Here is a 15694-nt window from a genome sequence, read left to right on the forward strand (position 1 = left end):
ATTAAATGACGACGGTTTGTTCAGTCAAGTTGGGTCACCAAACAAGTAAAAAGTATAAATGGAAAAAATGTTTGGTCGCAAGGAAAGAGAATGTTTCTTTCTCCGTGGAAATGGCTCGCAATTTGTCAAGGATTATCACATTATCAACTACACTCTAGAGCTCGCTGTAACTTTCCACCCGCTTCGTACGAATCGATAATTTCGTTACAGATCATATCAAAATCGATAATTATATTTATCAAACTGTCGTAATAATGATTTATCTGTAATAAAAAATTTTTCTTTTTTATAACTGAGAAAAAATATATAGTTCTACTATCTATCTTACTCTTAGCATTCCAGATAATTCGATAAAAACGGGAAGAAACATTTAGTACTTAGAAACGCGAGCCTTATTTGAAAAGAATATATTTGCACGCTATAATACTATTTTTTAAAAACTCAACTTTTTTAGCAAATTGTATGAAAGATTCTTACTTATATATAATAAATTTTTCTTTAGAATATTGTTCAATAACTATAATTTTAAAAAACTAACTTTTCTAATAAACATTTCATAAAAAAGCCATTTATTTATCAATAAATTTCTTCTGTAAATATTAATACTTCGATGTTTAATCGATTATCTTTCCTTATTTGCTTGAAGGGATATTCGATCAGTTTAAGAAACTGCATATACAGAATATGTACATAAATTAGAGAAACTATTGTCTTGTTAATGTATCGATTTTTCAAGCTCTCGTGAACAGATCACGGTGATTTATTACTTGTGATATTGGCACGCATATATATAAAGTATCATCAACCGTATCACTCGTCAGTAGCAGACTTTTGAAATGATTTAGAGACGAAAATCTTTATATCAAAAAACTGCAGTAATTTTTAAATGCAAAATTTTTAAAATTGGCAATCAGATTATCAAAAATTTATACGCTTAGGTATGTCGCGTATTGATTTTTGTATCCTTACCATACAAGAAACCTTAGAAATCTGCTATGAATGGGTGATACAGTTGATCTGTAAAACACCTCTTGTATATTTTATATTACTTTTAAATCTCTCTCTCTCTATTTACTTAACAATATTAAAATAAAATTAATTGGATTGACTTACCGGCACGATGAGCAGCAACGCAGTTCTTTACAAGTTGTGATCTGTAACATACAAAGCATAAATTATAACAGCGTTGAAAATAATTATTACACATCTTAAATTTCACTTTCATTTATCTTTCTTTTATGCAAATATCTAATAAAGTAATTATATATTTATATCTAATAATCATACATATTAAAATTACAAATTATTTACTGAAAGATTTTATTTCAAAATTTCTATATGCATTATATAATATTTTATGTGCAATATTTTACAAATAACAGATAACAAATAAATGACTACTTACCTTAAAGTTGCTTTGCCGGCGCCCGATGCTCTTCCTGAGCCTCTTCCTTCTCTCAGTCCTCCTTGCAGTCTTTCAAGGCACTCATACGCGTTTGCGACGCGAATACGAAATCGCATGATATTTTAAACGACACTCCCGACACGTACTTTGTCATTTGGACAAAGTAAAAATTCGAATATTCGTACGGAATACACGTTCAACACTCTCCGCAATAGGTAACGATGAAAAAGGATGGGATCGAAAACGGGAAGTAGTAAGGATAGTATTATTGGAGAGGATAACACACCGATACGAAACAATCTGTTCTAGTGCCGCCGTACGAATAATGGGCCAATGAACACATCAAGGACAAAGTCGCGCCGATTCTAATTTGGAAGAATGCAGAGAAAAAGAGGGGATATGAAGTGCGCAGGCTAAACGCAAGGACGAAAATATCCCTACCACACGTCGCGAGTCGGTCTCGAAATTCTTAACAACAACAAAGAATTTATCAAACATTTATCACAATTCAGTTTTAACTCGATTTCAATTTGACTTCGATAAACGTTCGATAAATACTTTAATGTTGAGAATTTCGAGACCGACTCGCGACGTGTGGTATGATGTTTTCGTCCTCGCGTTTAGCCTACGCACTTCATATCTCTCGCTGTGTATCGGGCGACACGCATTATTATATGCTACTCTCTACATTCTCCCAAATCAAAATCGGTGTGATTTTATCCTTGATTTGTTTATTGTATCTTTATCGTTTGCACGGCAACATCTCGCATAGGACAAATCGTATCAACGCGTCATCCTTTCCAATAGTACTATTCTTATTATTTTTCGTAGTTTTCAATCTCACTTTTTCCATTATTACTTGTTATGGACGCGACAGTGTCAATAATGTAATCCGTGTGATAAAATTCGAATCTGAATGATAAAGTACGCGTCAGGAGTGCCGTTTGAAATATTGTGCGATTTTTCGCGTCGTGAACGCGCGTATGAATGCCTTGAAGGACTGCATAAAAGAGAGGAATAAGAAGAAGGCTTAGGAAAGATATCAGGCGTCAGCAAAGCAAACTTTAAAGTAATTATTTATTTGTTATAAGTTATTTGCAAAATATTGCATATAAGATCTAATAATAACGCATATAGAAACTTTAAATATTCAGTAAAAAATTTGCAATTTTTCATATTTATGACTATTAGATATAAATATATAATTTTTTTATTAGATATTTGCATAAAAAAAGATGAGTAAAAGTTTAATGTGCGTAATAATTCTTTTCAATGCTGCTATAATTTAGATGTACTTTGCATGTTACAGATCAACGATATGAACAACTCTGCTGCTGCGTATCATGTCGGTAAATCAGACCAATTTATTTTACTTTAATTCATCATTAAGAGAATAGATTTAAAAATAATGTAAGATATACAAAATGTCTCAAACTAACCATATCACCCGTTAATAGCAGATTTCTAAGATTTCTCATGATATAAGAATCAATATGCGACGTGTTTTTGAGAGCGTGAATTTTTGACAATTTGATTGTCAACTTTAAACACTTTACATTTTAAAATTACTGTAGTCTCGACATTTTGATGTACAGATTTTCATCTACAAATGACCTCAGAAGTCTGCTATTAACGAGTAATATGATTGGTCTAGGATACTCTGTATATACAATAGTATCGATTTATTTCCTTCCCTTCGAGAGATTTCCGATTGCCGTGCCCTTACTGTTTCTCAGATCGTAAAACCTGATAGGTAAACCGGAACTGCCGGCTGTATGAAATTCTTGTGATTTAGCTTTTGTTTGATTGTTGTTGATTTAGCTTTCGTCAGTCCGCACTTGTAAATCTTACGGCAAATTAACTCGCGTAAGAAATTACTCTTCTCAAAAGATTAATTTTTAGTAATAAATTTGAAATTGCAATCGCTAAATCAAAAAATATATTTGTCATTTCAAAAAAATTGTAATGCAAATTAATATATAAAAGCCAAGCGCCTTAATAACCATGATGAAATTAAATTATTATCTTGCATCTAAAAAATAAATGGAAGAAAAAGAAAAAAATGTAAGAGATTAAAGCTCTCGACCACTAGAAGCATCCATAGTAGATTGTGACGTCAAAAGCGAGAAAGCACACGTGATATTTTCTTACGATATATATAAAATAGAATAATTTTTTTTTGCATTCTATTATTTCCGTTCGATAAAACAGACCATGAAATATGTCATAAATTCATATTTTAATTGAAATATACATTGAATTTTATGAGTAAACAAATGTATAATTTATTTTATATGCATTCTTTGTTTCTGACCATAATTGATTAAATTTGCAGCGATTTATTAATTCATAAACTCAAACGGAATTTGCGTGTGATTTTTCACTTCTGACGTCATAATCCGATATAGCTACGGAGGTTGGTCCAGAATTTTAATCGAAGAGCATCAAAAATAGATTTCATTACCTAATGTAAACTCAGTCGAACCCTCCTTGCGTACTTCTTCATCGCCCAAGCATTATATTGAATTTCGTTTCGTCATTTTTATCAGAATCGCCGCTATTACTGGCAAACTTTCAAATTTCTTAACCATAACAAACCAGATAAAATAGATAAGGATTAGAAAGAACGAGTTGATATTTTTTAGTATCATAAAAGAAAAATTTACAATCAAATATCATCTATGCAATTATAGAGAGATTTCGAAGTTTAATACTGTGTTGAAATAAAAATGAAATATATGGTATCACAAAAAATTATCAGGTATCAGTAAAATATCCGAGATGATTTATGTACAATACATAAATACTCCTAAAGACACTTTGGAAACATCAACCCCTCATCAATCCCCCAATATATAAATTTGTTAATTACATTTAAAAATTATTTTCTCGGAGAAAAGGACTCCGCACGATTCTTATGGAAAAACGTTTTCCATCAAATTGTATGAATTGATCAGAGACACAAGAACTATATCATATTACAAATTGATATAGTCTGATATAGTAGTGATCAAAAAACTCAATGGACACGAAACTTTTTTATGCACAGTTTTTGAGTTATTTGAAAATCGTTGTCACAAGCAGTAAATACTGGTAGGTCAGCACTGCTATTCCCGGCGCTCGACGTACATGTTTTATGTTTGTAGAAGTGTTTGTGCGTATGCGTATGTTATTTTTATTCATCTGTGCCGCTGCTTGCTGTGACGATGATTATCAAGTGCCTATAACTCAAAAGCAATGCATAGAAAAGTTCTGTATCCATTAAATCTTTTTATCAAAAACACAACAATATCGTATCACAAATTCATACACTTTGACCAAAAACGTTTTCCCATAAGAATCATGCGGGGTCCTTTATAAGATCATTTTTGCTTCTTTTTTCAATATTATTGGAATATATATTCCTATTACTCATTTTTATACGCCGCGCGTATAGTTTTTAACGATCTTACTCAAAGTATGTATTCCACTTAAATAGAAAAAAAGTAGGAATAGGATAATGTTAAAGGGAAGTGTGAACTTTGCAGCATAATGGCAAACAGCGGAGAACAATTTCTTTTGCATCGATCTGTGAGTTGCGTCAAGCGTGTATTACAAGAAAATGCACTCACCAGAGCAAGTGGTCGGAAAATCATTCGGCATAAACTTGACGTAAACTATTTAACGCTATAACGCAGACATCTTCACTTCCATGATTATCTTCGCAAAGTGGTAAAAGCTTTTAAGACTAAAACAAATTTAGTATACTTTTAATCCAACCTTTTTATAAATTATAAAAGATTATATATATTTTAGAAATATAGGTATATAACAAAGTATCAGCATAAATAGATAAAAAATTTATATTTTAAACAGTAGAGCTTATTCATCGTTTTACAAATAATAAGTTTTTTATTGTAAAAATTTTCTGTCGTTATTAACAGTTCTACACTTTATGAATAATAATACAACCCTAAATTTAATCACTTAAAAATTCAAACGCGAACGTAACACTTAAAATGTTTTATTCATTCTATAATTTTAAACAAATATTAAAAAAATATTTATTAATAAAGTCTAATTTTTGCTCAACTTTATGATAAAAAACCAACAAAGATTCAACATCAATCTTTTTCAGAACACGATAGATGCATCTTATAACTTTCAAAAGCATTAGCAAGAAAATGAACTTTTAAGAACGTAAGCCCGTAATAGCACGAAAATTGCATCAAGCGAAAAGGCTTTATTTAGATAGCAAACGATTAATGTGCGAATTTACTGAAGACCATTTCGCGTGCTATTTCAAGATCGCCAAGATTCTTCACTTAACTCTCATTTGCTCACGATAGACTTATGTAGACTTGATTAACTTATTTGCGAGCGCTTTTGAGGCGATAAAAGTTTTATCATTAAAATATTTAACATAATTTTTATGTAAAAATAATTATGTCACAAATGTCAAATTAAATAACACAAAGTGCTCGCTTTATGCTTATCATCAGCTTTGATATCGCTAGCACAACAAACAAGTTATTGAAACGTTCGTTAAAAACAGCTTTCGTTTTACACCGTCAAAAGCGTATTTTAAAAACATGCATATTCGACGCCAAACTCGCTCTTTCGTTCGTGAATTTTGCTATTTCCGATATAACGAATCGTCTCTTGTGTTTGCTGTGCAAAGCTCGCACCCGAGATGCTCGTCAAACAAAATGAGAAACTTAATTGACAAATTGCAAAGTTCTGACCGGTTCAGACAGTCAGCTTACGTATCGTTACCGCTAACAAATTGCAAAAATCTTTGCGCAACATAATATGATACATTCTACTGTAAAACGAGTGAAATCCGTGTCTGAGTACATCGTTTGTTCAAATTAATTCGTTTAAGATATTAACAATGCAAATATTAATAAAAATTTTTAAATATATAATTTTGAAACACGAAATCCACGTGCCAATAATATCTTTTATTCATTCAAATACCTCTAGGCAAAATGATTAAAATCTAACTATAATAATAAAAATGCTAAGTAATTACAAAAATATCAAAATACAGTTTAAAAATTTATCAAAATACATCTACTAAAAAAACTTTTTTTTTTAGAGATATATCGATTAACACAACATACTAGTATATCGCGCAATCAAAACACAGCTATAAATTCTCATTATTCGATACCGCAATACCGCAATAACGTGCCAATTCTATGCTCATCAATTGTATCAAAGTGATTCCTGCGTAGAATTACACCGCAATAATTTATCAAACGATTGCATTACATCGCTTGTTTATATATCTTCATTATACCAATTATACGGCACCAATTGTGTACTATCCTTAATAATTCCTTTACGTCGACCATAAGTCAATTATTTAATCGACACGAATTTTTAATAAATGAATAATGAATAATTTATAGTTATAAGTCACTTTGTGACAAGCATTTCTATTAAAAAATATCGTACAGACGTAAATTTTTGTGCTTCAAAAAAGTAGTTCAAGAAAAAGAAGATAATAGGTAGGCCCGTTAGAATAATGCACAAATCAAAATGATAAAAGAGATATTGTCGACATGAACACATGAGACATTTATCATTTTATATGTACGAATTTTATGTCTGACGTACTATATAATATACTTATGTACACGCCAGGCATTCTACAAAAAAGATATTTAGTTTATGTAATAATACAAAAATATGCCTAATGCCTAATGTAAAATTATGAAATGTAATTCTTTTGACGCTATCATCGTTAAAAATCAATTACGTTAAAAAATCGATTCCCTAATTGTCGAAGAAAAGTTCTTTATACTTTAGATACATATACGAATGTTTAATACTGTTTTAATTCAATTAATTTATAGTAAATTTTGAAAATTATGTTGCTTATAATTATAATGCTATCTTGTATAATCATAATAATAAACTCAGTGTACCTCTTAGGATAATATATTGTGCCTTTTTTTGCTACGCTTGCAAGGACAGCAAAGAGCAAACAGAAAAATAACTGATAAACAGAATTGCATAAGTATATCCTATTCTCTTTTAACGTGCCTACAAATACATCACATAAATCCCTGACTAACAATAATTAACGAGAAAAGTTGCTAAAATAAGAAAGATATAAAAAGATAGAAAATATTATTGATGCAAATAAACTGGTCGAAAGTGCAGAAATGAGTGAAGAACAGATATGAGCACAAAAATAACAATAACAATTTAATGAAATCGTGCCCGAGCTGATTTTCATGATACTCAAAAATAGAAATAAACCCATTATTTGACACAGTTCAGTGCGCGCGGTAGTTTTCGTTTATAATTCAATGCGATAACCAAATATAGAAAAGTTTTATGGTTAGCAAAAGATGACTTGTTGGAATCGATTTGAAAGCTCAGTGGATTAATTTTACCTTTCTGACCTTATAAGATACAGCGGATAAAAGATATTATTGAGATCTTATATATATTGGGCGAGATTAAAGCTGAGATTGTTAACTAATTTTACCTCAATATAAATCTAATAACAAATAATATTTTACAAATGATATAAATCTAATAACAAATGATATTTTACGTCGATATTTTTTGCATTCGCGAGGCAACAGTACATTGGTCAATTTTGTTTTTTACTAATTATTGCGCGTGTAATGGAATAAACTTTAGACAATTCCAAAAAAAATCATGAATTTTATCATCTCCATGTTCAACCATAGATTAAGAAGCGAGTTTTATGTCAAAGAATATCAAAAATCTTACGTAAGCGGCTTTACTTGAAATTCTCTCTCAACGGATTTTATACAACATAAACTTACGAAAGAAAGACCGATCGTGATGATTTATTCCGATTTATTCAGTAAATATTTGTATATCTACTCTGAGATATCAAACTTTGATATTTATCTAATAATCTATCTAATAGTTATTTAGTTTGTGCATACAATTTAATCTGATTTAAGAGAAATAAAAGCAGAGTATTAAAATTTGGCGTTATTCTGTTAATTTTTATTCTAAATTTTGACTAACACTAATAAAAATCAAATTTAGCTTTAATTTACTGAGAAACTTATTATTATTATTATTATTCTACAGAATAAATTCAAAATCTATCGAATGCCTTACAAGTTGCAAATATTAAAAACCAAACTATATAAAGTAAAAAATGCTTCTTCAAAAATTAAAAATTAAAAACTCGCTGAAAGTCATTCTATATTTTAAACTTATTAATATGAGATTTGTCTATATAGCCAATAAATCAAACATTATTACATCTGAATTTATATCATTGTCATGCTTTATTAAGCATTCGCTATGCAGAAAGGAGTAATTGAAGCGAACGCCATGTGCGCATACACAGAGTTTCGTAATGCGAGCTTAAATTCCGGCAGAACGGGCGCTTGATGGGATTCTGGTTTTAGCGCAGCAACGTATGCTTGACACGCGTTATCAACGTCGCTGACAAGGCACCGAGCGGTGACGATAACGCGGTTAAAGTGCGAGAGCGAAGGTATGTAGCCGGTTTGGGACGGCCGCGAATGCGACCGAGTATCGTTTAGTCGGCACTCAACCTCGAACGGAATTAACTGCACAGCAGGTCGCGAATGAAAACGTTCCGCGGAGTCGTATTCCGGAAAAGTACCGACGGGGATACGATTCGCAATTTTCCATTGTACCGTCGGACAGATGCGGGGCGCCGTCTGGACGCCAATAAACCCGCCCTCCCTGCCACAGCATCTGCAATTTTTCGCGGCGAATCTCACGCATGGATGCGCGCGAATGCACAGCGTGCAGTTTAGTTGCGAATTCATAAATCGCGCGGAGGAAGCTTTACGTAACTATAGATATGCGGAATCGCACGAAAGTCGGTATACAGCGGCGTAAGGTTTTTCCTTATGTAATTTGTGCCCGATTCCTCGGCAGAATTTAATTCGCGATTTAATTGCAAAACTGTGTAATCTTGAAGATGAGTAAGATTAAGGTTCAATAGAGAAAGTCAGTAAGATGAACGAGTATACTGTATATAAATTGCGCTGAATTTTTTCACAGTGCAAAACAACTCAATTGATACGGAATTACTGAGTGAAATGCCGTTGAAAATGAGACGTACCTATTATACTAAATAAAATTTGAGTTTCAGTTCCAGAGAAATTTCATTTGCGGTCATATCGCAATTTACTTTCAATTAGCTAGTGTAACAGTGCAAATCAGTGAAAATGGTCAATTTAGAAGATAGAATGAATATCGTAAAATCGCAAAACAAAATTGTGATGCGAGGAACAAAATTGTCATTTTACTATATGGTTAGCTGTATCAAATCTCGGATCTTCTTCGTTTAATGTCGTATAGCAATAAAGAAGCTCTAAAAAGGCATTATGAGCGTCGCACATGCTATAGAAATAATAATGTCCAATAACCACGCGGAATTTAATATAAGGAAAATGAAATTGCAACTGCTATATATTATGGGAATCTTTATCATGATTCCGTATTACTTGGAGCACCTAAAGTACCTACTCATGTTTTAAATCACCAATCTAATGAGCAATAATAATAATGTCAATAAATCGAGCAAACTAGCTGAAAAAGCTAATTAAAATAAGTAATCTACACGAAATTATCGAATTTATTAATATTTAATAATTACTAACTTATACAGACAATTAGAAATCATGTCAATTTAAACCTTCCTTTCCTCATATTACTATCTTAGAAGTTTTTGCCTAAGTCTTAAGTTAATTAAAAAATTCAAAATAAACTTTTCGAACAATTTAATAGCTAAAAAAATGTGCTCTCGCATATTAATGTTAAAAATAAAAACAATAAATCCATAATATATTCCATTAATTTAAAAAATACCTACTCATATGCGCCGCTTTCGTTATGTGTTGCTTATTACAATATTATATTAAAAATAATATAATTATATTTAAAAAAATGATAACCTTGAAATCTCAATATCTTTCCACCACTAAAATCAACATAAAAGATATATGTATTACATGATATTCCCCTTGAAACCTTTCAACTCTGCATGTCATATTTGCATGAATGAGTTAAAATAGAAAACTGTATAATGAACCGAATATATATAAAAAAATTTATTATTGTGAAAATCGCGGAAAATTTTCGAAGATATACAAGTAAAACAATACGCGGTATAGAATATAATAAAAGATTCTGATCAATAAACTTTTTCTAAATTTATATTAAAATATACCTGTCATAAGAGAAGAATATGTACATATGTTCATTAAGCGGATGCATAAATTTTTGTTATAAATCACGAAAAACTATTTGCTGAATAAAATATACAAAATACTGTCATTTGATTGACATATGACTGGCACAAAAATTGATTTTCTAGCCTACGCTTTAAATTCTTAAATTTCAATATTCTGCTACGGATCTTTTTAAATTATAAAAAATCCTGCGAATAAATATTTCTAAACGCAATTTCCTTCGCGTCATACAATCAAATACGTCCATCGCGTAATAGAGACAAGAACATCAGATTCGCAAAAGAGATTATACTTGAGAGGATATCGATCGGTGTCACGTGTGATCTTCGCTTACTATACGCCACGTTTATACCGAGGTATTCTCGTTTATTGAGTCTCGGCCCTTTCTCTCTCAGTCCTACCAACAACCCCTCGTCAAGATAAATAAGTTCTTTCCTCATAAATAATGTGGTAACGAAGCACGTTTCTTTTTTTATCGTTGCCCTGAGCGGCAAAAGCCGACAGTAAAGGTGAAATTCACCGACTATACGGGTTAGGTCATAAATTTTATCAACGAAATTAAACATCTTCTTAGATTGTGAGTGAAAAGTGTAGTAAGGTATTTATATTTCAGCGAATATCCATGGTTCTTGTATATTGGTCCCGGAGCAAGAAAGAACCCTTGCGATCTTTTTTATTATATCTGTCACATTTCAAAGTCAGAAGGTACGACATATATAACGTTTTAGGGAGAAAAAGTAAACAAGAAAATAAGTTTTTTATCTTCGTTACTGTAAATATACGCGCTGTTACGGTAACAGTTTTACGTTTCTAAAAATATACGTGAAAAATTAATAAAGAGATATGATGTATGGTTATAATTAATATAAGTACAAGTCGTTAATTATATTTCTTCCTTGAAGCTAAATTAAAGTATCATCATTATTTAAGTATCACTTACGCAATAATTTAATTCGACATATTAATTTCCATCGATAAAAATTAATTGACATTTATTTTCCGAAAAAAAGAAACTAATCATAATAATCATAATAAGATTATATTGTATTAGAAAAGCAATAGCCAGAGAATTGAGCAATTAAACTGTGGCATTTGTCAATTCGTTTCTTCCTGCATCAATAAATGTGACAATTGCATGAAAATGTTCATGTTATTACTTACTAACCCCAAACTAATATGCCTAAAGATATTATTGTGGATATTAGTTGAAAATAATAATATAATCATTTTGTCACACAATAACATGTAATGAAACACTGAATGCCGCAGTTAAAGAATTTCTTTTTATATATTTGAGTGCCTTCAACCTATGCAGTTCAAGAATTATTTCTGACGAATCCTTCAAACAAGCGGTGGCAGCTCGGTAGTGGAGGGACAACGCTTAGAGCCGTCAGTGATAACAGCACGCGTCGCGTCAGACGCGCGCACGCGACAGGACGCACCGCGCGACGCGGCGTCGCGCCGGTCGAACCGATGGACGATCGTCGTTCCGAGTGTGGCAAATTAGAGCCGATTAACGGAATGCTGATCATGCCGTGCCGGCAAAGTGCAATCGGGCGTGAAACTCGATAAATGATTTTCCAACGATTCCGTGGATTCGAAGCGGCGCGACGGGGATGGGGGGATGAAACGAATAGAGAATGAATAGAATGAGAGAAGAATATGAAGAGGCGCTCTCTTACCTTTCTACGTCACGGCAAGATGCACGCGAAATCCGTCCACGCCATTCTCTCTCAAGAGCACAGCACCGCACTGCACCATACACAGAGCACACTACTTGAGCAACACCTCCCTGCCGCCGGTCGGTCGGTCTCTATCTTGCTCTATATTCCTTGCTCCTTCCGTCTACCTACCCCTTCTATCTTGGTCCACCTGTCCGTTTCCACCTCTCCCTATCTTTCTTTCCTTCTCGGTCTATCTCTATCTACCTGCCTGCCTGTCTCTCTCTCTCTCCCCCTCCCCCTTTGTCACGCCGGTAGGAGAAATCCTTCGTCGTCGGCTCCCTTTTCCTCCGGCACTTTCTCCTTGCTCTCGGAGACGACGACCAAGCCGTGTCAACGAGCGTGACGCCGCAATCGGGGATGATCGCCAACGACGACGAGAGTGATAGTGACGACAGCGGCGACGTCGTCGACGGCGAGGGCGACGTGGGACGTGATTAGGAGGAAGAGGAAGAAGAAAAGGAAGCGCCTCCCTGCGGCACGCGCGCGCGCGAGAGAGAGAGACGATCCAGCATCCAGCTACGCCCGTGACAGCGTCTGGGCAACTACTGAGGAGAGAACAGGGGAGAATCTGCGCGGTTCCGGCGCAAGCTGTCGTTCCCGTTTTGACCAGATACGGCGCCACCGTGGACCACCCTTTCCTTGCGAGGGGTGAAACGAGAAACCGGGATGACACGCGGATCACGAGATAAAGACGTTCATACGAGCGATACAGAATAAAGGGGATGATTGCAATATTAGAAAATACAGATATTTTTCTCTCATATTTTCACATCGACGCTTATCGATACTGCGGGTAATATCTATATTTTATAAAGAATAGTGCTAGCAACATCTTGCACCAAGGCACACAATGTTTTCTTATTTTCCGTAAATCTTTTTTAATAACATGACGTCCCTATGAACCTATAAACTGTTAAAATAATTTCTAATAAACTTGTTTTTCATTTATAATAAACGAAAATTACATATCTAAAGGGATTAAATAAATTAATTATATTGTTCACATGATTGTTCTTAATTAATTTCTACAGCTGCCGAACTTTTCGTATATAAGTATCATTATAATTAAATATTGATAATAATATTTTGTAGTTGACGATATTTAAATAAACATACTAATATATTTTATCTTCAAATGGATATTTTTTTTAAATGCAAACCATATAATTACTCGAATAAATTCATTTTCTGTCTATATTATAAAAAAATAAAAAAAAAGGTAGAATAAACAAATTATTCATTTATATCCATTTCGAGTGGATCTTCTTAAATACACAATTCATTTTAAAGTCTTGGAGAGGAAAGATAAATGTATCTTTTTGAAATAAAATGTACCAATATACCTTATTGTAATAAGTTAAATTTAAACCGTCACGAGCAAATAATCTATTTCTACCATTTAAAAATTTTAATTTATTATGACCATAGAAACTGGATGCGCAAAGATAATGAAAATGTATTGGCACTCGTTTAAAATTTTATCCAATTAAAGTTTATCGAGGACTGTACGCTGTGCTTTGGTACAATGCCGATCGAGGCCGCAAAGATTATACCGCTGAGATACGCGGTATCTTAGCGAGATGAGTTTTACACGGTCGATATTGCGTTGCAACGTCGGAGGCGATATACTAACGGGCTAGAGCACTGATATCGTACGCTGTTAAAAAGGCGAGGCCGCCTTTTACCCGTCGTAGCACGATCGTCAGTAAATTCGACGAGCTACGTGACGGGGCCTCGTTACAATTTACGACTAAGAACCGACGTGTAAATAGCGATGAACAGACGATATTTCGCAGAACGGTGTCGTGATCGGAATCACGAGCTAAGCGGAAATGCTTTTCCTTTTAAATAAAGACAACATAGCTTACATTATTTAATACAGATTGAAACTGACCTCTACTTCTTGTAATAATTTCCAATAACAGCACATATTGCTAATAATATTTAATTTGGCGTAGTTGTCTTTATTTTCCCCGTTGAAAATCAGTGCGATTACTACAATATTAACATTGTGATAACAATATATGCAATATAATCTATTCTTTTTAGCTGCACTTTTGTTGTTCCATTTACTTTATATAAATATAAATATATTTTCATAAAATATATTTAAATAATTATATTTTATATATATGAATGTTATCACACGAGATAGAATTTTGATGTTTATAAAATTACAGAGATTATATTTAATATATAAATTTGTCATATATATTCATATATAAATTTTATATAACAGTACTGTATATTAATTATTATGAAAAGAATCCCAAAGTAATTAAATTGTATTTTAAGTTCAATACTTAATATCAATTTCTGACTAATAATATTTTATGATACAAAATAATGATAATAAGAATATATAAAATATAATATACTTGCAACAGAGTATATAATTGCATAAGTGGGAAAAGTGTAGTTAAAAAAATAGATTACTTGTAAAATTAATTGAAATTCAGCACTCACCATCTCGCGACGTTCCTCCGACGTCCACCGATGCATCTTCCGCTGCAATTCTATCAGCAATTATATTTCCAAGAGGTTCAGAAGCCTTTCTGCATCGTCCCACGTCGTCCCACGACGTTCCACGTCGATTGCACTTCACTCCACACAATACACTCGCGACGCTAAATTCACAAAATACAATTTTATCGTATTTATTGATCCAATAATTCATGAATTTAATAGTTAATAAATATTTATCGTAAAACCAACTTGGCGAATTTATTTAAAAAGCTCCATATGTCCATTGTACTTTATTTGTGTCATTTCGCTTTACACATAATTATTCGCGATGCAAAATTTATTTAATCTGCGAATTTGTTTTAACAAATTTAACGAATTAATAGTTTATAAACATAATAATAAATTATGTTGATTTTCCTACTTTATATCACTTCACTTACTAAAATTGCGGTTTATCCTGCGTATTTATTTCAAAAATATTTATGAATTAAATTAAAAGCACGTTTATTAAACTTGCGAAACTTGTGAAATCGTTTAAATTACATTCGTTGTTTCTATATTTATATATTTTCGTAAAATTGTTATCTTTCTTCGCAATATCTTTGCGAAGATTGTTTTCGCAATATTTCTGCAAAGATCGTTTTGTCTCGCAATATCCTTACGAAATTCAATTTCGTAAATCCTTTACAAATATTGTTTCATGCAAATTATAATACTGAATGACCAAAAAACATCGAAATTTAAAAATTATAACAATAATTAAATATTGCAAAATAATGAATAAAATAATCACAAAATTTCTTTAGTAAATTTAATTTGATGAAGTTCTATAAAAGTCACAATATTTCTTGCAAACTTAATGTTACGAAATTTCTATTTAACAA

At 32.3% G+C, this 15694-nt stretch overlaps 1 protein-coding gene across 3 annotated transcripts in view; it reads right to left on the reverse strand.

The window, feature by feature from the left end:
* Positions 1-13489, reverse strand: part of Task6 (TWIK-related acid-sensitive K[+] channel 6) — an 83967-nt gene extending 70478 nt beyond the window's left edge. Inside the window, exons 1-2 of one of the 3 annotated variants that reach the window (XM_012370062.2) lie at positions 12303-13489; positions 1114-1154 (exon numbers count right to left, since the gene is read on the reverse strand). The gene's annotated coding sequence lies outside the window, so the exon portion shown is untranslated. Of the gene's footprint in view, positions 1-1113; positions 1155-1405; positions 1940-12302 lie in introns of those variants that run through there. The other 2 variants (XM_012370061.2, XM_012370063.2) reach the window with 2 other exon arrangements.
* Positions 13490-15694: the final 2205 nt, after the last annotated feature.

The sequence above is a fragment of the Linepithema humile genome, chromosome 2, assembly GCF_040581485.1.
Source record: "Linepithema humile isolate Giens D197 chromosome 2, Lhum_UNIL_v1.0, whole genome shotgun sequence".
Classification (NCBI taxonomy): Eukaryota; Metazoa; Arthropoda; class Insecta; order Hymenoptera; family Formicidae; genus Linepithema; species Linepithema humile.